Consider the following 22,500-nt stretch of genomic DNA (forward strand, 5'->3'; position numbering starts at 1 on the left):
TGACTTAAAAAAATAATTAAAAAAAGAAATGAACATGTATTCTTAATATCTGGCTATCCCAGTAAAATAAGTAAAATTAAAAAAAAAACAAAACTTTGTAAAGGAGACATTTGCACCGAAACAGACCTGAAATTCCCAAGTGACAGATTTTCAATTAGGAATGCTTACTCCAAGGCTGAAGAGGGTCACCAGTTAGCAATGGGATATGGTGTGCTGCATGAGCCACAGGGGACCCTGGGGTCTCTTTCTAAATTGGCCATTTTTAGCCTTGCGCAAGTTACCTTTGTGAATTGCTTGTGAAACTGAAATGAGATAATGTGTTTGAAAGTATTTTGAACACTATAAAATTCCATGTACAACTGTAAGTTGTTATTTCAGAGCAAAGCAGTGAACAGTCTGTGAAAAAGGAATCAATTGAAAGCAATTAGTGCATATACTTTTTCAAGCACCAAACATTAAGTGCTGATTTTTTAAACTTTATTTATTTATGGATTTATTTTACAATATCATTTTTAAATTGGAGTATAGTTGATGTACAATATTATATTACAAGTATACAATATAGTGATTCATAATTTCTAAAGGTTATGCTCCATTTATAGTTATTATAAAATATTGTACAATACGTCCTTGTAGCTTATTTTATATCTGATAGCTTGTACCTCTTGATCCTCCACCTCCATCTTGCCCCTCCTCCTTCCCTCTCCCCGCTGGTTCCTTCTCTACATCTGTGAGTCTTGTTTCTTTTCTGTTGTATTCACTAGTTTGTTGTATTTTTCGGGGGTTCCACATGTAAGTGATATCTTACAGTATTTGTCTTTCTTTGTCTGACTTATTTCACTTAGCATAATGCCCTCCAAGTCTATCCATGCTGTACACCAGAAACTAGTACAACATTTTATTTTATTTTTTTTTAGTACAACATTTTAAATCACCTGTTAAGTGCTCATTTTTACTGAGCATGTGCCAGGTAGGGTTGTAAATGTATTAGTTCTATTAACTCATCTAATCTTCACAGGACTCCAATAAGGTAGATATTACCATCTCCATTTTACAGATGAGAAACACTGAAGCATAGAAAAGTTAAGCACATTGCCCAAGGTAATATAACTAGGAAATATACCCAGGTAATACGTTTAATAAGTGATGAGGTGAGGCTGGGATGCAAATCTGGGCAGCATGAATCCAGAGCCCAGACTCCACTGCTGGCAGCATAATCCTTATTAACTGAATTGGTAGCAGGTCTAAGACATGTGTTACACATGTCTCAAAAGGTTAAATGTTATGAGTCTTGAAAGGTTAAAATTGTGATGAGTAAAGACACTCTCTAAGAAAAATGAGTATCCTTTAAGGAATTGGAGTTGATCCTCTTCCAATGCCTAGTCTTCATAGTTTGGGGTCCTAATTTACTTAGATAAGAGTGTGTGGCCCTTAAACATGCATGTAAAGTCATCCCTTACCCGCTTCCTCAGCAAAATGGCGGTAATGGAATTGGTTAATCTTTTAAGATCCAGTAGGGTTGAAAATAGTCAAATGAGGGTGTAGAGGAAAAGCCTTGTAAAGCAAAATGTCAGAAAAGTATTTTACGCTGAAATCTATAATAAAAATCAGTAATCAGTTAATATAATTCTAGTAATTTTACTCTTTTTAAAAATTCACCTGCTAATGGTGCTTGAATCTGATTCTTTTCCCTTTTTTTTTTTTCGTAAAAACAAAAAAACAAAAACATAACTGCCAGAGTCATCCTATGATACGTCTGGCAGCATCTTTTCTTCATCAGCATCAATTGGTAGATTTTTGTCTGATTTGTCTGGTTTCTCCTTTATTCGTTTTATTTATTTTATTTTTCCATTTATATCTTCTGGTGGCTTAATTTTGTACTTCAACTCAGATGATATAAATGTTTATTTATATGTTACAAGAGAGAAGGGAAACAGCTGAGGGAATGAAAAATGAAAACCTTCCCTTCCTTCAGGCACTAATAAGGCAATGCCTTAGTTGTTTAATAATTTTTTTTATTGTGAAAGTAACATATGACAATGGAAAAGTAGGAAGTACAGAGAAACATTAAGTAAGCCAGAAATATGAAACATGTTCTTACTTAAATAGAAAACCGAGCAGAATAATTTTAACTTAAGATTGATTCATAAACATGTTTGATTTCAGACTGAAATATAAACATGTAACAAAAAAATATTCTTCAATATTTAAATCTACAGCTTTCAATGTGTGTGTATCAAGGATATGTGTCATAGTTTACTTAACCATTCACTATCACTTGTTAATTATGATGCCTCCAGTTTTTAAATAAGTAAATAACATCACAATGAATTTCTTTTTGCATATCTTAAGAGAGATAAATACCCAAAAGTGGAATTATTGACTCAAAAAATACAAACATTTTAAAGTTTTTTACATATCTTGCCAAATTGCTTCTTTTAAAGGATAAATTAATATTTACTTGCAGCAAAAGTGTACATAGGAGCTTTTTTTCCGCATGTTGGATGTTTTCATGTTAAAATGTTTGCCAGTTTATTTATGGTTTGCCATTGTTTCCATTTAACATCTCTTCCATATATGTCTAGCTAATGCTATGTCATTTTTCTATAAATGGAACATACTTTGCATGTTTATTGATTAGGTTTTCTTCCTTATTTCTAATCAAATTTTATGAGCCCCTTGATTCAAATTTGTGGCAGAAATGTGCAAGTACATAGTTTGTATTTATTTTGATTATATCCTCATAATATTCTTTAAAATTAGTCTATTGCCTCTAAGCTTAGAATGTCATTCCTCACCTATGTAACCACTGAAAAAAATTAAGACCTACTATGTACTAACATAAAGTGATGTCCAAGTTACACTGTTAAGAGAAAAAAAGTAGTGCCCTGCAAAACATGTTTAATTATGATCCCATCTCTCCCACTCCCTCCCCCCGGCCCTCCATACACACACACATTTATTTATTCACTGATTGCTTTTGAATCTCTCTTTTGTGGCAGAGATATGGAATTGAACAAAACAGACAAAATCTGAGACCTTATGGAACTAAGTTTATTGGAAAGGCCAACAAATTTTATTGTTTTTGGGGGGGGAGGGGCGGGGTAGGTAATTAGGTTTATTCATTTTTAGAGGAGGTGCTGAGGATTGAACCCAGGACCTCATGCATGCTAAGCATGCACTCTACCACTTGAGCTATACCCTCCCCCCAACAATTTTTAAAAACCCAGCAAATGATAAATACAATGTCAGGTAGTGATAAGTGCTATTGACAGAAGTAGAGCAGGGTAAGAGGTGGAGAGTGACTGGGGCTCTGACACCTTCCTGAAGTAGCATTAGATCAGAAAGTATTGAATGAAGCAGCTAGTGTAATATTTTATATAAGCATATGGATAGAAAAATACCAAAGCTCTGTATTCCCCTTCTCAGTAAATATTACTGGTGGCTCTTCTGTCACCCAGACAAAGCATCCTACCCTAGAATTCTCCCTTATTCCCTGTAACTAGTTAATCATCACATTTTTGCCACCTATATACTTCTCAAAATCTATTTTCTACTTGCCATTGTCATCTCTTAGGCCCTTGTCACTTTTTGTTCTTTTCCACTTTTTGAAAAAGATACATTAATTCATTTTTATGTGCCAAATAATGCACAACTAAAATATATAACCCACAGAAGCTAACTTGGTGGGGCTTCCACTGGTCAAATCAGGGATACTATGAGCATGAGAATGTATGTTGATAGTAATGGACTGTCAAATAGGAATCCACGAGTTCACACTGATTAGATAGAGAATTTTAAAAAATGAGAAAGGAGAAAAAATCTTCCTTATAGTAGAATTGCAGTTAATAAATGTAGAAAGAATGATGGAATTAGGAAAATCACAATTTGTTAGCCACCATAACAAAAATTGATTTGGCCAAAAATGATCAGTGGCTGCTATGACTGGCAGGTGAAAGTATGATGAAAAATGGGATATGTACATACTTTCAAAGTACCGCCTCACATAAGATACTTATTCATTACAAAGGGAAAATCATATAGTGGAGAATCTGTCAGACCTGGCATTAACCACATGATGGGAGCATCAGCATTAATAGGACACATGACATCACATGTCTCCACATGATGCATTGAGGACAGAATAGTACTTCTCTGGTATTTTTGCCAAAAATGCATAACCTAGCTCTAATATAAGTTAACAACAGAGGTTACCACATTCAGGGGCATTCTTCAAAATAATTGTCTTGTACTCCTTAAAAATGTTAAGGTCATGAAAGAGAAAAAGACTGAGAAATGACTTTAGACTACAGAAGACTAAGGTGAACATATGATAACTAAATGCGTTTGTAATCTTGAATTGTATTGTGGACTGGAAGACTTTTTTTTTCCTTTTGCTATAAAGGATCCATTAATTGAACAATTGATGAAATTTGAGTGTCTACTATAGAATATAGTATTGTATAAATGTTAATTCCTGATTATGATAATTGTATTGTGGATATAGAATAAAATGTCCTTGTCTTTTAAGAAATATACACTGAAGTGTTGAGGGGTAGAGGGACATCGTGTCCAAAAAAAGTTTCAACTAGAGCCTCTTCTAGATGCTTTTTAATGGATAGAGGGTACATGGCAATCTACTAGTTGTTTGATAGAGTATCCACAATGACCACTCACAGGTTTCTTTGAAACTCCTGGATTTGTTCATTCAGTAGCCACCATTGAGTGTCAATGTATCAAGCACATTACTAGGCACAGGATGAGGCAAAAACAATTGAAATGTGTCCTCAGGGAATTGACAGCCTATGGGAGATAAGCCAGAGAGAGAATTAATGAAAGTGATAAAAAATGTAGTAAATACTAGCATTTGAGGAATGTGGGTGATGGGAATTCATTTACTATTTTTGCAACTTTTCAGGACCTATGAAATTATTTCAAAATAAAAAAAGTTTAAAATGTATTGTAAAAACTATTAGAAAGATAAAAAGAAAAAAACAGTAAAAGAAGATAATTTCACAAACTGGAGTTTTCTAGACAACTTTCAAAACTTGTACCTCTAGGTGGGGAGGATATAGCTCAAGTGGCAGAGTGCATGCTTAGCACGAGGTCCTGGGTTCAATCCCCAGTACCTTCTCTAAAAATAAATAAACTTAATTACCTCCTCTGCCCCCCCCCCAAATTAAAAACAAAACAAAAACTTGTACATCAATTAGGCCTCAAAGAAAGAGCTCAACAAATTCCACAAAGCACAGAAATGTATGTGCCCCACTGACAGACTACGAGCACTAAAATAAGTAAAAATACAGAGTTTAAATTTAAAAATCCAAACTACTTAGACAATCTCAATCAACTCTCTCTACACCATAACTGAATCAAAGAACAAATACTATACTTCCAAACTATTTAGAATGCAGCAGTAGTGAATAAAACCTATAGGATGTGGCCTGAACTATAGGCCAGGGAAGATCCACAATCTAAAAACTATTATTAGTCATCAAGAAAGAATAAAAATATGCAAATCATATACTATTCTAGAAGGGAGGGCAAAAACATAAAAATACGAGGGGGTTTGAAGGGATAAATTGGGAAATTGAAAATTGCATCTCTTGGGGAATGATGGAAATGTTAGCTATCTTGATTGTGGTAGTGGTTTCATGGGTGGATACATCTATCAAAATTTATCAGATTGTACATTTGAAATACATGTAGTTTACTGTACGGGAATCATACCACAATAAAGGTGTTAAAAGAAATACTAGAAGCCCATGAGGGAGACTGTGGTGCCTTCCCTCTGTGCGCTCACAGGGGTCAGTTAGCCAAGGAACGGAGCAGTTTAGGGAGTACTTTCAGTGGGCCGGTACCAAGTGCTGGTTGGAGAGGCTAACAAGAGTATCCCTTTTGGAACTTACAGGGTGTGTGTGTATGAGAGGGGAAATGCCAGATATTAAGTTATGCATTCAAAAATTCAGTGAATGTTATCAAGAGGCACAAACTGCTCATCAGTATCCCTAGTGGAACATCACTTAACAGTACCCTCTGTTGTCACTGCCTCCCTACTGTCTCTCTCTGGCTCTCCCTCTTTTTCTCTGTCTCTGTCCCTTTTTGTTTTTCTCTTTTTTTTCTTGCTTGCTTTCTCCTTCTCACTCCCCATTACCTGAAGACACTCTGTTTCAATTATTTTTGCCTCATCCTGAGCCTGGTGTTCTGCCTGATACTTTGGTGCTCAGTGGTGGCTACTGAATGAATAAATGAATGTACAAATGAATGCATGAATCCCATAAGTTATTATTAACTGGACACTCTGCCAGACCACCTGCTGGTTACCATTTGAGTTATACCATTTATAAAAAAAAACATCTAGAAAAGAACCTAGGAACTATATAATATACAGCCTAGACAAGCTAGTAGACTATTTAAGCAGTACTAGGTTAATTGAAATTCTATGAAGGGTAGTTGTGTAAGAAAAAAATCATACCTAACTTGCCTTTAGAGTGCTTGAGTGAGATATTTCTGTTGCTTGGGGAAATCAGCAGATACAGGTTACTTTGGCTTTTCACAGACTTTGGATAAAGGTTCACGTCCAAGGCCCACATTGGGGTGGGAATGTGTAGTGTCAAAGGAAAAGCTGAGGTGTTTAAGAGAAAAAGTGGTAAGAAAAGAAGTGGAAGTGATAGGTAAGCACTAAATTAGGTATGACTTGTAGGCCACCGTAAGGATTTGGGATTGTATTGTGTTGCCTTTGGAGGGTTTTGAGAATGGCATCTGATTTGTAAAGGATCTGGTTGCTGTGGGAATAGAACATTGTAAAATAAGAGTGGAACATCAAGACGAAGTAGAAGGCTGTGGCAGTAGGTGATGGTGGCCTGGACAACGATAATATCACTAATAGTGATGAGCAGTGTTTAATCCAGAATAAGTGTTGAAGGTGGTGGGAACAGAACTTTACTGATGATCTGCTGTGTGGTGTGAGAAAAAGAGAGTCAAGGCTGACTTAAAAAGTTTTGGCTTGAGCCTCTGAATGAATACATTTGTACTGGTCTTCCTGCCTTACTGTCTGTTGGGGAGTGGTTGTTTCATGGAGGCTATCTTTGAAGGGCAGACAGATTAGTTAGGAGGATCCTCTAGTCCTTGTGGGAAGATGAAAGGGGCCTGGACCTGGGCAGAGGCTCTAAGTGTGGAGAGGCTTTCAGAGGGACAGACCTGAGAGACATTTAGGAAGTAAAAATCACTCACAGGATTTGGGGACTGACGGAAATGTTAGCTATCTTGATTGTGGTCATGGTTTCATAGGTGTATACATCTATCAAAATTCATCAAATTGTACATTTGAAATATGTGTAGTTTACTATACAGGAATCATATCACAATAAAGGTGTTAAAAAATCACTATGTAGGAAAATAGTTTGGGGTTTTTCAATAAAATTGAAGATAATTGGATCTTTTTCCCAATAACTCCACCTATTGTTATATATCCTAGAGCGGAAGTTGCCTGAAGCCTGCTTTACATAGCCCAAGAGCTCAGAATATTTCTTTTACATTTTTATAGGATTTAAAAAAGATGGGTTGAGTAGGATACTGTAACAGAGACCATTTATGGCCCTCAAAACCTAAAAGATTTACTCTGGTCCTTTACAGTGTAAGTTGGCCAACCCATGGTATAGATCAGTGGTTTTAAAAATGTGGTTCCTAGAGCAGCAGCAGCAGCAGCATCACCTGGGAACTTGTTAGAAATGCAGATTCTTGGGCCTCAAACAGGCTTGCTGAATTAGAAACTCTGGGAACTGGGCCCAGCAATCTGTGTTTTAACAAGCTCTCCAGGTGATTCTGATGCATATTAATTTCTGAGAATTGCCACTCTAGAGGAATTTTTGCACCTGGTGAGGAGTAACAGTGTGTTGCATAAGAGTTTCAAACTGAAAACTGTATAAGTGTCACTCAACCGAAGAGATAAATGAGTTATGGCAATTAATACAATGAGAGCATTCTATAGCTTGTGGTTAAGGGCATGGAGTGTGAAGGCAGACCACTTGTGTTTGAATCCCAACTCCACCAGAATAGTAGCTGTGTGACCTTGGGCAAGTTACCTGATCTCTCTAAGCCTCAGTTTCCTCAGGTGTAAAATGGGCATAAAAATAGTGACAACTTTATAGGGTTATTGTGAGCATTAAACAAAGTAGAAGAGTGGTCAGCATTAAACAAAGTAGAAGAGTGGTCAGTACATAAGTATTAGATTTGAAGGGCGATCTGCATGTAACATACTATGATGCTTTAAGGAAAAACGTGTTAAAGTTCACTTCATAAAAGTGAGTCTGCCCAGATATTTTGGACATAACAAAATATTAAGCAACCTAAGGTGAAAGCAGTGTAGATTTTGGAGGTTCAGATGTTGGCATGGCCCTATAAACCTCAGTTTTCACATGTGAAAAAAACCTTGAAATTACTCTAATAGGATTGTGAAGAAAACTGGTGAAACGTATATGCCCGCATTTTGTTTGGTATATGGGCATTTAATAAATGTGTTCCCTGCCTTTCATTTCTTTCACCAATTTCCTCAGCCCTTCCTTGCAAAATTTCTCAGCTGTCTTGACAGTCTCAAAGAAGCATTGCCAGAACTAAGGTGCAAAGTGGCTCCCTTGACTGTAAGGAGATTTGGCTTTTTCCATGAATCAAGGTCATGCGAGTCAGTGTCTAGTGTTTTCCCAGCTACGCCCCCGGGGCCAAGTCCTAGATCTAGGACAGGGCTGTAATCCTGATATCTCCTGGGATTTTAGACTTTTCGCTGCCTTAGTATGTAGAATGCTTAGTTTGTATTTAGCAACACCTAAACACTGAACGAGCACACAAAGAAAGACTTTTTTCTTTCCCTGCGAAGGCCACGTTGTATTTTTTTCTACTTCCCAGTACTTAGGACCCAGTAAGCCCCGTAATATATATTGCGTTGAGCTTGTTTGTATGATTTAACCTCGGTGGAGCTTAAAAACCTCCGTTTCCTAGGCAGAGTTTAGGGTGCAATCAGCCGAAACCACTGGCTGCATTTTATGCATTCATGTGTAGAGCAGCAACCTGCAGGTACGTAGCTCAGGGAGAAAAATCACTAAACTCCCTCCCTCTTCACATTAATAATCAAAGGGGAGCAGAAATATCGGTCTCCACACGACAGCGCAGTAGGCACAGCGCTGCAGCAACCCTGTTCCTGCTGGGGCGCGATCTCGAAGGCCGGCGAGGCCAGAACCTCGGGGCCGGAGAAAGGCAGCCTCCTTGTGACGTCAAATCAGCGGACTCTCGCCCCGGCTCCAGGCCGGTTCCGGTTCCCCGGCTTTCCGGGCGGCGAGAGGACGTGTGCGCGGCGGCGTTCTGCGCGTGCTCCGCAGAGGGACGCGAGAAGGTTGGGTCCGGCTCGCGGAGGAGATGCGTGATTGGCTGAAGCTGTGCTGGGGGGTTCCCCAGCCCTTTCGGCAGGGGTAAAACAATAAGAGGGGGCGGCGGCAAAGGGGGCGGGACGTCCGTGTTCCTTGTCGCTCGCCGCAGTGCCTGGCGCCAGGGAAGAGGTGGTTGTAAGGGGAACGAGCTCGCGGCTCTCTGGCTTCCGAGGTTTTAGGTTTGTCGGAGGGAGGGGGCGGCAAGCGAGAAGAACCCGCTGCAGCCGGTCCTCGGCGACTCTCCCGCTGACCTCCGCGCGACGTACCCGCCGCCGCTGTTGGTTGGAGGTGTGTACGGGGGCCGGGAAGGGCGGTCGGTGTGGTGGTCGGAAGGGGACATTCCCATCGCGCGCCGCGGCTCGAGGCAACCGTCCTGTGCGTGAGCCCCGGTGTCGGAGGTGCTGCGGCAGAGAGAGACATTGTTCTTGCCGGCTACCTACTCTGTTGTCTGTGCGTGAGAGAAGCCAGCCCTTTCTCTCAGGTGAGGGATGGGTGGTTACCGGCGCGCGTCGTGCGGACGGAGGGCTCCGGGGGCACAGGTGGGGCCGGGGTTGGTTGGGGACGAGGTGGCGAGGTGGGAAAGGGGACACAGCGGTTCCCAAAGGCATGCTGAGAGAGGCTTGGGACGGGACGTGGGGGAGTGGGCTTTCCGGAGGGGGTGTTTTCTGAATGGAAGCCCACCAGCCTGGTCTCCGACTCTTTTGCGGCTCTTATTCCCGGTTCCCCGGGAGCGGGGAGGCAGTCGCCGCCCCGCCCGTGGGGGAGGGGAAAAGAGGCTGTGTCGGCGGAGGCAGAAGCGACGCAGATGCGAAAGTAGCGGCCTCCGGGCACCATTTCTGTGCACCGAAACAGAATCCGGGTTTGAAGGCAGCCGTCGCTTTGCTTACCCAGTACCTGATGTTCCGCTGTTCTTGACCCCCCTGGGGTTTATCCCGAAAGAGTTCAGAAACCCGGGCTATATATAACGTACGCTTTCTCCGTGACCTTTTTTTATGCAGGCGATCTCTTACTGACCCAGGAATAGAAGAGATGTTTGAATGCTTTGGGGAATGGGTTTCGACCTCTTCTTCCACCTCTTCTTTGGGGGTGTGGGGAGGATAGCAAGGGGAGGAACGTAAGCGTCCCTAGATTGTGTTGATTTTGGTAGTCGAATAAGATCAAATTTTACCTGCATCTCTAAAGACAGATGTCTTAAGATGGCCTTGTGCCGCTTTGAGGCAAATATAGACTTGCATCTAGTTTTCCGCATAGATCAGTTTTTATTCCCCAAAGTATACCTAATTTCTTAACAGGTTTTTTTTGTTTGTTTGTTTTTTTGTTTTGTTTTGTTTTGTTTTGTTTTTGTATGGGAGGTACCGTTCGTTCCTCTGTTAAAATACAAACAAAAACACGTGCACCGAAGCGGGAATAATACAGCAAAGTTGTTTTCTCTTTGCCTCCGTATGATTGTGATATAAACTTGTGTTAAAATACTGGTTTTTAGGTTCAAAACTTCACACCTTGTGCTACCTTTCCGAATGTTAGCATTGCATGTACCTGAATCTATGAACCATTAACTGCAGTTAGGGAGCCCCGTATACTAGAGGGGAAGACGATGAGAATTCCTTGTCTAGCTCCATATTTGGCAATTAATATAGCCATAAGCATGTGAACAAAGTTTATAAGTAAACACTTGCTCCTGTTAGTATCTAGTGGTCCTTTGGATGCCCCAAATTCCCGATCTCAGAAAATAGACGGTATAATTAGTTTGAACCTCTTAGAACTGAATTATGTGTTTTTCTGGTGATACTGCCTTCTCGTTTTATTAAATTTATAGGATTAGTCATGTGTTTCCTTGTGTTATGACTTAATCTCTAGAGGCTGTTTAGTTCTGGAAGATTATCAAGGAATTGTAGGGAGGATAAGGACTTCAAATGGATTGCTTACTGTCTAAGAGGTGGTATAGTTTAGGTTGTTGAATATTGGAGGTTGAAATGTTGGTCAGTGGTGAACAAGGAGCAAGAGTGGAAAGAACCAGAATGTGGGGTGGATGGGGACCTGAAATGAAAGGAAGGTAAAGGAGACAAGTCTTTAATAATTGGTGATAGTCGAATTGAGTGTTTAGTTAGTAGGTGAGCAGTTGAATGGTCAGCAGATAAACTCCTGAATTTGAATAGTATTGATTGGGACTATTAGTAGTAATAAATATTCATTATCTATATTTCACTTACGAGAGATTAAAAAATGAAAATTTCAGTTATTGGTTACTGAAAATCTATAAATACCAACAGTATCTTTAGATTAACAGCTTCCTTGTCCTAAACAGTTATTGCATTGATTATCCATTATCAAGGTTGAAAATTCTTTCCTAACTTGTTTTAAATAAGACTTTTCCAACATATTTTAAAACTGGGTATGAAGGTGAGAAGTGACCCCTTTTCCAGGCTGGTTTTGATAGGTATAAACTTAAGGATTGTTTCTGAACTTAAATTCAGTAGGATTTAATTGACGGACTCCACTGGGACACATTTAAGAGCTGATAGAACAAATACGTTCTATCTCTCGGAACACTGGATTGGCTTCAGAAGCCAGAATCAGCTTTTTTGATTGCTAATTTTTATCTTGTAATTTCTAGATAGATTACCTATGTTGACATACCATCATGGGTATGTAGGGATGACTCCCTTGGATTTCCTATTATGTTACGGTCCTCTGCCTTTTAGATCCTCCCAACAGTATCAAATAAGCTAACAGTTGGGCTTAAAATTTTTTTTATATTCTTACATCCCTGGCAGTTCTTCAAAAGCAGTTTGTTCTTAAACAGGTATAATGAAAACATCACTAGAGGCAGGAGACTTGATTTCAAATCCTCTCTCACAACTACTGAGAGACCTTGAATTTTTTTCCTTAGGCTTTCAAAATACCAGTTTCCTTTTCTGTAAATAAAGCAAATACCTACCTATATCAAGGAGATAAAGGAATGTGTAGGTTACTTGTTAAACTTTAAAGCAGAATATAAATACATGCTTTTGTTTTTGTGGGGTGGCATTTCCATTTCTTTAATGCTTGGTCACTTTTAATAGCTTCTGAACTTCAAAACTTGCCTCCTTACCTTTGGAGACTGAGGAAAGGAAAGATTTAATCTGCAACTACCTTTTATCGTTTATTTCTATGAGTGGTTCTTAGGTCTTATTTGTGATGCTTTCATTCTCTGGTGTGCCACAACACATTGAAGGTCACTACTCTAAATAGATAAATGCATTGTTGTTTTGATTGGTAAGGTAATTTTAAACAAAGACCATCTGGAATTTCTGTAAGTACCGGTTTTAATATGCGGTTAGCTGTTGAGAATGGGTATAGTCCATGGCTCAGTGAGAAAGTGCCTGGGTCTGACTAATGTGAGCCCAGCCATGAGTGAGGGGCTCTAGAGAGGAGGGGGAAGTAAGCATCCAATAGTAGAGATGAACTGTCCTAGCACAGATACAGTCTTTGGTAATAACATAGTTTCTGGTAAGGAGACCTGCATCCTGTTACTGGAGATCTTACTCTTTTTATAAAAAGCAAGATAAAGTAGTGCATGTAACTTTACAGTACTGAAAAGTTATTTTTGTAGATTTTAAAAATTTTTCAAAATGTCATTTTCTTTTGATTTCTTGACTTTTAAAAATAAGACTTCTTAGCAGTTAATTGACTACTTAGCAGTTTTCATTTTGGATGTTTTCTCCAAGCACTGAAATAGCCCCAAAGTGTGACAGGAAATTTCATGTCAGTAGTTTGCAATAAGTGAAAATTTTTTCCACCCTAGAACTGCCTGAGTATCAAAGATGCTGCAGTTCTCAGCATTCATTATAGATGGTGCTCAGAATATTCCAGGCTCCTGGAAGAGTGAATTTTTGATTATGTGTTTTTGATGCTTACGTGTAGTGGTGGTGGTTGCAGCCAGTTTAAGGTTGTTTAAGGTTAACAGTTTAATATAATTAGATTTTTTGATCATACGTAGATCTAGCCATTTTATTACTGAATAGAGAATGGAGATGCCATTTCAGAGATCCCTAAAGTTAGAAAGAATTGATGGAGTACAAAATTATTTCACTTGGATAACCTTGTCTTTTCTATTGTAATCTGCTCTGATAATTATTTTGCTGTAGTAAATCTAAGAACTTAATTTCATTTTCTTGTGCAAGTGATAACATTGCCTTTACATTATTGAAATCCTACGTTAGTTGCAAATTTTATACACTTTCAAATTTTTTTCTATGGTTTTTATAGTCTTTGGCAATATTTTAATGACTGCATATGAGCTGATTTTACAGTTGGGGGTTCAGTGTATTATATTTTTGTTTCCAAGACTATTAATTTAATACCATATTAGAAAAAATAGTACTTTATCAGGCAGACATATCAACTATTTTTTAAGTTGCCTCTTGGAAACATTAAAGTTCAAGACTGCACCTTAGGATCTAAGCAGGAAGTTTTTCATTATTATTCTTTCACTATATAACTGCTCATTTTATTTTTTGTGTGTTTTGTGGAGGGGTGGTAATTAGGTATATTTATTTATTTTTAGAGGAGGTACTGGGAATTGAACCCAGGATCTCCTGCATGCTGTGCATGCTAAGCATGCACTCTACCACTGAGCTATATATATATACACCCTGCCCTGTCTGCTCATTTGAAATTCCAGCATGGTATCTTTACTAATCTGTTCCCTTCATCTCCACCTCCTCAGTTTTATCTTCAATTAGTTGGTAATATTTAAGCACACTCAGACTTGAACCATAAATTGTCACTAATGTAGGCATAACATCAGAAATTACTTTTTCTTTTGCCAGTAGTGCTGAACGCATTTTCACACTTTTGGTCTTTATTTCTAGAGCCGTATTTTCTAACCAGTGACATGTATCTATTAGTTGGTTATGAGAAACTAAATGAAAATTTAGAAATATGTTTTAAAATTACAAAGTTAATACGTAACTCTTTGTGATAGCCAGTATAGTAAGTAGCTTACCAGTGGCATTATGAGTTGGTATGTAGCTTTTTTCCCCTAGATCCATAACACTTACTGTCTTGTATATTTGTTTTTGTGTCGTGCCTTTTTTCCAAAGACGAGATTTACAGCGTTCTAGAATTTGGTTATTACTTAGCTTTTGTGGATAATATTTTTTGTCTATGTTTGTAACCTTACTGTTTTTCCCTGTTTTTAATGAATGCATAATCTTTGTGTTTTATAGCTGTGCCATAGTTTATTTAATAATTTCCTGCTTGATGGATATTTAGACTTTGATTTTGTGTGTGTGTGTAAATGAACAACCTTGAATATATCTTTGGCAATTGTGCATGTATTTCTTTGTAATATATCTTAGAAGTGGGATTACTGGTTATGTGTGTTCATTTTTAATTAATTTGATTAAAACTGCAAAATGACATCTCTAAAAGGTTGTAACTATTCATAGATCTACCAGTACTGTATGTGAAAGAGCTTGTTTTCCCCACATCTTTAAAAATACTGAATATTAACAGTCATTCTCAATTTTGTTAATCTAATAGGTGAATGAGGGGGAAGGGTATAGCTCAAGTGGTAGCGCTCATGCTCAGCACCCAGGAGGTCTGGGGTTCAATCCCTAGTACCTCCTCCAAGCGGAAATCATTGAAGAAACCTAATTACCTCCCCCTCATTTAAAAAAAAAAAAGCCAAATAATTGGTGAATAAATCGCATATTTTGAACTGTTGCATATTTAAAATATTTGTTTGTTTGTTTGTGGTAGAGGGGGTAATTAGGTCTACTTACTTATTTTTTGGAGAAGGTACTGGGGATTGAACACAGGACCTCATGCATACTAAGCGTGCACTTTACTACTTGAACTATACCCTCTCCCGTTGAACTGTTGAGTATTGTCAATTTCAAGTTACCTTACAAATGCTTGATATGTGGTAGATGGATGTAATGAAGCATAATTGTATTGCTGAATTTTAAAAATTGAGGGATAATTTACAATTGATAAAAACCAGTGTTTTCATTTGTATGACTTTGGACAGACATATACAGTCATGAAACCATCACTACAATCAAAATATATTTCTATTACCCCAGAAATGTGCTCATGTTCCTTTACAGTATTTCTCTTATGCTTCCAGCCCTATAGTTTTGTATTTTATAGACTGACATATCAATAGAATCATCTAGCATTAACTTTAGGTAATACTTCGGAAACTCATTCATGTTATTGCATGTATCAATAAGTGCTTTTTATTGCTGAGTAGTATTTGAATATTTGGATTTACCACAGTTTGTTTATTCACCTGGCTAATAGTCATTTTGTTGTTTTCAGATTTTGAGAGTTTATTAATAAAGTGGAAACAACATACAGGTCTTTGGACATATATGCAGTTATTTCTTTTGGGTAAATATGTAGGTTTGGGATTGCTGGGTAATATGGGGCACATATGTTTAATTTTATGAGAAACTTCCATATTGTTTTCCAAATGACTGTACCATTTTTTTGTTCCTACCAACTTTTCCCATCTTTGCAAGCACTTAGTATTTTCAGATTTTAATGTTGGCCATTATTAAAGGTATAAGTGGTATGTCATCGTGGTTTTAATTTGCAGGTTTCTAATGATTAGTGATGTTGAACATCTTTTCATCTTTATTTGCCACCTGTGTATCTTGGTGTAGGAGTATGTATTCAAATCTTTTGCCCATTTAAAAATTATATTTCTTGTTTTATTCTTAAGTTAGGAGAGGTCTATCTTCTGGATACAAGCCCTGTATTAAATATGTAGTATACAAATATTTTTGACTGGCTTGTCTTTTCATTTTCTTAATGATAACTTTAAATAAGCAGAAATTTTACATTTTACTAAGTCTAATTTGTCAGGTATTTTTAATTGTTCTTATTGTGCTTACCTAAAATCTTTACTTACCTAACTTTACAAAGGTTTTTTTCTTGTGTTTTTTTCTCAAAGCCTAGAGTTTGGTTTTATGTCTAGGCCTGTGGTCCTTTGTGTGTGTGTGTGTGGTCCATTTTAAGGTAATTTTTGTATATGGTGCAAAGTATGAGTGAAACTTCCTATTTTAAATAAGAACCTGTTAGCATTCCCCCATAGCAGCTTTTTTCCACCAAGTTTTAATGAGATATAATTGACATATAGCACGGTGTAAGTTTGTATACAGCATAATGATTTGATTTACATCATGAAATGTTATTATCACAGTTAAGTTTTTGAAAGTCCAGCATCTCATTCAGATACAAAATTAAAGAAATAGAAAAAAATTTATTTGTGATGAGAGCTCTTAGGATTTACACAAGTCTTCATATATAACATACAGCCAGTGTTTATAATATTTATCATGTTGTGTAGTACATCCCTCATAGTAGCTTTTGTTATTCATTAACTATTGAAACATCTTTGTATTTTGGTAGGTTGCTTCTCTTAAGTGGTCTTCAGTATCACAGATTTGTTCAAGGTTTTTTAATCCTATTATGTGCAAAGTAATGGTAGATGATACAGAGAGTGTCTTGAGCATCTCCTGGAAGCATAACACTGCCAGGCTGTGCTCAGCATTAATGTAAAGGAGTCTTTCAGATAGGAGAGGGATGTGCCTGTGCACATGCACATGTACTACTAGGACTAAGTGCATTAATAAAAGAGATAAAGAAGATATATGCAATACTAAGAGGAAGAAATGATTAATCCTGCCTGAGGGACCTAGCTAAAGAAAGCTAGGTAAAATTGGAATAAGTCTTTGTGTAGGTTTTTGGAAAGCGCATGGGGGAGCATTTGGTGGTGTTGAGAAAGACAGTCATCTCCTACAAATTCTTTTCCCTTTCAGCTCTGGCTTGGAATATTCACTTCTTCATTTTCTGCATGTCAGATTTCTGCTCCTGTTCCAGTTCAAGGCAGTACATTCTTTGTAGTAGGGCTATCTAGCATTTATCACATTAGATAATTGTGTTGAGGAATTCTGTCTCCCACTGACTGAACTTTGATTTCTTTGGAGCAGCAGATCAAGTCTATCATGTTCACCATTGTCTTCCCTTGAATAGCTTCTGGCGCTTACAGGGTGGATATCCAACGAATGTTGAATGAATTTGTGTTGTCCCCCTATTTACCTAGTCTATTGAGTGAAGTAAGACAGCAGCCTAGAGAATGAAAATTGCAGGTTCAGGGAATGATAATGATGGTAAATGGTATAATATTCTTAAGAGCATAGAGTTTGTTTATAGAGAGGTGAGAAGTACAGTGGAAGATAAATTTGAAATGTTGGTTAGGGTCTTGTATGTGAGACAGGATTTCTATGGAAGGCTTTAAACTTCAGACTGAAAGCAGGTGTTTGGATTTGACTGTATACAGTGTATATAGCTACACATGTTGCAGAAGTTTGGAAGACTTGAGGAAGAACTGAAAGGGTCTGAATTCAGTTGGAACAGAAGGGCTGGGACAAATTCCAAGAGATTTTTGTCCAGATTTCACAGTTTGTAGCTTAAAGAGGGAAAGTCACTTAGGACTGAGCTTTCAAGTAAAGAAGTTAGTAGGTAGCACCATGTAAAGAAAGAAGGAAACTGCTGTTTCTGTATGGGAGAGGGTACATATATTGGGTTACCTACGAGGTCATGTATGGGTATTCAGCAAGTGGTTAAAAGTGTAAAATTTGAGTTTATGGCAGAGACTACATATAAATTTAGGTAGGTAGGAGAGCTAAAGCCATTTGACTGTCTGAATTGCCATGTTAGAAGACAACCTCGAGGACTTCTGCATTTTGATGAAAAGGAAAGTTGCCTCATGGTAGAAATCTAGAAGCATTAAGAGTAAGGTGATCAACAGTAGTAATGCAGACAGGTAGAAGACTGAGGTCACTGGATTTTTGAGAAGAATTGTGAGTTTCCAGAGAATGATATCCAAGGGAGAGCTCAGATAATAGTGTTTGAAAAGGGAGTAGAGAATGGAAAGGACAGAGACAGATGCACAATTAGTAATTTAGGTCAGAATATGATTGATAAAGTGCCATGATAAAGGTCCAAATTACTTTGAGAATTCAAGAAGGCGGCAGTTCTACTCAGGAATCAGGAAAGATTTTCAGGGCAACAGTATTTTAGCTGGGCCCAAATAAATGCATGGGGTTTCAGTCATAGATAGGAAGGGATGAAATGAGTACTGAGTAGGAGTCAAAGATTCTGGTTCTTGTTAATAGACTTCTAGAATCCCAGCATTGGAGTAACTTAATCTAACTTCATTGATCATACGATTATTTTACTACATTTCAGCTAAATTATTCAGTCTCTGGAGTAAATACCTGCAGTGAGTGGCAGGTATCATGAAGTAGCTCTACTCTGGTTCTTCTTACAGCATATTGAAACGATATACCTTCCTGTAATTTCCATTCACTGTTCAACCAGCATTTAACTCTTGCCAATTAGCACAGAACTGTCCCCTCATTTTAGACATTACATCCATATTAATGTAGCCTGAGATTATTTGCTTTGGAGGCAACACCATTATACTAGTGATTGATTCACTGAACTTTTAACTAAAAAGCAAACAAACAAAAAACCTTAGGTACTTAACTAAAAGCTGAAGTTTTAGTCAAGGAGGGAAAAGAGGGCGATATACTTTGATAACAGTTTTTAAAAAAATATTTCAAAATTGAGGAAATTTGAGCATGGTATAGGATATGAAATCCACTGTAACTTTCTTTTCTACCTTATTTGTGTGTATGGTGTTACTTTCTTCCTCTCCTCCACTCTTCTCTAAATGGATATTAAGAAATTAAGAAAAGATGGTGACAAGTGATAATAGAGCGACTGCCCATGAGAACTGGAATAGATATGCTTCAGAAATGAGTCTGGGCAAGTGGAAACATTTTAAGATACAGAAATGAGTAAAAGTTAATGAAGATACACAGGGATTGTGGGCAGAGTTAGTGAATGTAGTAGTTAGGACTCTAAACAGGGAAGCCAGATATGATCATGTTGGTGTCTGGATGAATAAATAGGATTGATATTTTTAAATTACAGGTAAAGAATACATTTTACATCTTGGTATGATAGCAGTCTCCATATATTCAAGTGTTTTGAGGAAAAGTGGGGTTTAATCTTGGGATTTCACTTTCTCTGAAAAGGTGTTAGATGATAATTGCTTTTTGAAGGAGCTAGAGGTTAACAGCCTTCTGTAGATTATTTTTGTATTTAAGTATCCTTTAATCTTGGCTATCTTTGTTGAACTGTGTAGTCTTGGAGGCTTGACCAGAGATCACTTCGCAATTTATAAATTAAGTCAGGACCCAAAAAGGTCATGATTTTTTCATGGCCTTAGGTAGTTAAAACCTTTGTCTCACTTCTATGTTCAGAGGTTTGTTTTGTTTTGATATGTATGTATGTATGTATGTATGTGTGTATGTGTTTGTGTATGTGTTTGTGTGTGTGTGTGTGTGTGTGTTTGTATTATTTTTTTAAGAAATAGAAGGACCCAAATCCCAGAAATTGCTTACCTACGACTTGGGTTCTTTGCTGTAAATAAATTTCCCTGCTCCAGGGGAGAAAAGGGGAAGATGGCAGTTGTTTGGGCAGAACATACAAATTAACCTCTCATTAAAAAGTAGGTAAGTCAGTGAGGTTGCTTTTTAAAAAATTTTCCCCCTCTGTACCTTTACTTTCTGGTTGCTATGGTTGGTTTCCATCAATCAATTATACTTTAGCCCTCTAAATTGAGTCACTTTATAAATCATTTACGTTAAACAAGTAACTGGTCTGTAAGTTATATTTAAGTCAGTATAATTAATTGAAACACCATCCTTTGAGTAACATCTTTATTTCATTTTATCATTCCCTGTGGGAGCCTCCGTGGAACTTTAAAAAAGTGACTGTGTGTAGCATCTTAGGCTGTTTGTTTAGGCTTTTACCAGGTTAGCATTGCCTTAACTCATTGACTATTTGAAGTTCACTTTTTTAAGTTACCTCTTTTGAATAAATAACAATTTATTGAATAATAATCAGGTAAAAATTACCTCTACTGCCTATTGCCCTGTCTCTCTGATCTAAATTGATAATATGGCCATAATACTTTAGTGACTGTATAGGTGGTAGACAATGTGAAGCATCCCTTGAACTTCATTACAGTAACTCTAGTGTATTTTGACCTTTCTTTGATGTTGATGTGTGTAATTGGTACCTTTTTTTTTTTTTTTTACTTCGGTTATATGTAAGTGACAAAAATGGTCTGTGAGTATGTACTTTATAAATGTGATGGGAGATTGGGGTAAATGACAGTCTCACTATAGAAAATCTGGAAGTAGGAAGAATAAAGAAGAAAAAATGAGAATCCCCAAACCCAGAAACAATCTCTAATAGTATTTCTGTCATTTGACAAAACTATTTTGTACATAATTATTTTATTCAGAGGGTAAGTTAGTATCTTCCAACATCTTAACATCAGGTGTTACACAGTATTACTGTGTAATTTCCACTTTTTTTACTTTATAAAATTTACTAGATGAGTCTACTGCTCTTCAACCTTCTTCATCATTCAGAATTAAAACACTATGTTTGGTGGCTTTGTTACTTTAAATGTAGCAAATGAGAGTCCTTTTATGTATTAGGATTTATTAATCCCTACTTTTGGAAGTTTTTGGGTTTTGGGGGGAACTAATGGCATTTGGAATGACAGTATCTGATTCTGTTTTGTGAATTAATTTTTTTTTTTTTTTAATGAGCTGGTTTAATTGTAGGTGGTACTGAATTCAAGGTAGAACAAAGACTGAAGAGCAGGCTGGTAGGATTCTGGGCTGGGTTTACTCCAATCTCACAGCTAAGGTAGAAGTGAGTGAGAACTGGCTAAGTGAGAACTGAAGAGATGAGCCACCATATGAAAAATTTTTTTCTTTTTTGCAAAATTTATTCTTAAATGTGCCACAGGCTCCAAGACAACACTCCATCAATTCTACCTATAGGTGGCAACAGATGTTAAGGCAGAGAATCCAGATGTTTAAATGGCAATGGAAGTAAGGATCACCATCACCTGAGGCATAGGAACGACTTGCTTTTTGCCAGATTTCTTAATTACACCTGTGGCCAGAGGACCCTTCCCCGTGGCCTTCACTTTTAGCTCCTCCAGCTACTTCTCTTTCTATTTCTGCTTGAAAGCCTTGCGTGCTTCTTGGATTGCTTCAAGGGCCTCTCGCCACTGGCCCTTCTCCAGACCCTGCCACTGGAAGCAGTCAGTTAACTATTTTGAAAGTGAGTGAGGCATTATATAAAAATTTAAACAGATTTTAAAAAAAGACTGAGAATTTCAGGACAGTCACAAAAGGAGAAACAAGGAACCTAGTAGAGTATTATGTAAAAGTTGAATTGGAGTCACTAAAATGTACAGTCTTAGCTATAGGCTCCATTATGGCTGGTGTCTGATTTTTTAATTAAAAACAACATCACCTTTGTAATGATTATGGTGGGCTATCTTTGGCTGTGAAACTTTTTGTTTAAAGGAAACCTGTGTTCAAATTTATTTGTTAATGGGAATTTAAATTACATCCCGATTTGCCCAATAGATACACACACACGTATGTATAAACATGTAACATTCAAAGTTTCTCCAATTCCTGCCTTTTTCTCCAATTCCTAATGTTTTAATTTTTACTGTTTTGGGGGGCCTATAAACACATAAATCATTTACTTTAAATAATGAAAGGCTGTGTTTCTATTTTTATTTTGTACTTGTTTTTCTTGACCTTACCTTTGAGATTTCAGCTTAGAGGTACTTTATTATAGCACCTAACCCATTCTGTTCCCTGTTTGCTTTTTTATATTCCATGACAGAGTATAAACTCCTGAGGGCTAGAGTCTTACCTTGTTCACTGAGATATCCTATTTACTATAAACAGTGCCTGACAAGTAGTTAGACAAATAATTGAAAGAAAGGTTGGAAAGACATACACCAAATGTAAAGAACCATTATCTGGAGTATTGAGGCTATTGCTGGTTTTTAATGGTAATCATTATCATTTCGGAAACAGTGAAATGAATGCCTAGGAGAGAATACAAAGAAGACAAAAGTCAGTACTGTCCATGATGGACGTAATCTCAAAGTCCTGACTTATGTATGCCC

General features: G+C 37.4%; 1 protein-coding gene across 7 annotated transcripts in view; it reads left to right on the forward strand.

Moving 5' to 3' along the window:
• The window catches only part of G3BP2 (G3BP stress granule assembly factor 2), a 73,736-nt gene that overhangs the window by 33,192 nt on the left and 18,044 nt on the right, over positions 1-22,500 (forward strand). The window contains exon 1 of one of the 7 annotated variants that reach the window (XM_032457884.1): positions 9,477-9,707. The exons of 4 other annotated variants lie outside the window; for them this stretch is intronic. The gene's annotated coding sequence lies outside the window, so the exon portion shown is untranslated. Of the gene's footprint in view, positions 1-9,476; positions 9,708-9,745; positions 9,901-22,500 lie in introns of those variants that run through there. 2 more of the 7 variants (XM_032457911.1, XM_014552043.2) reach the window with 2 other exon arrangements.

This window comes from Camelus ferus, chromosome 2 (genome assembly GCF_009834535.1).
Source record: "Camelus ferus isolate YT-003-E chromosome 2, BCGSAC_Cfer_1.0, whole genome shotgun sequence".
Classification (NCBI taxonomy): Eukaryota; Metazoa; Chordata; class Mammalia; order Artiodactyla; family Camelidae; genus Camelus; species Camelus ferus.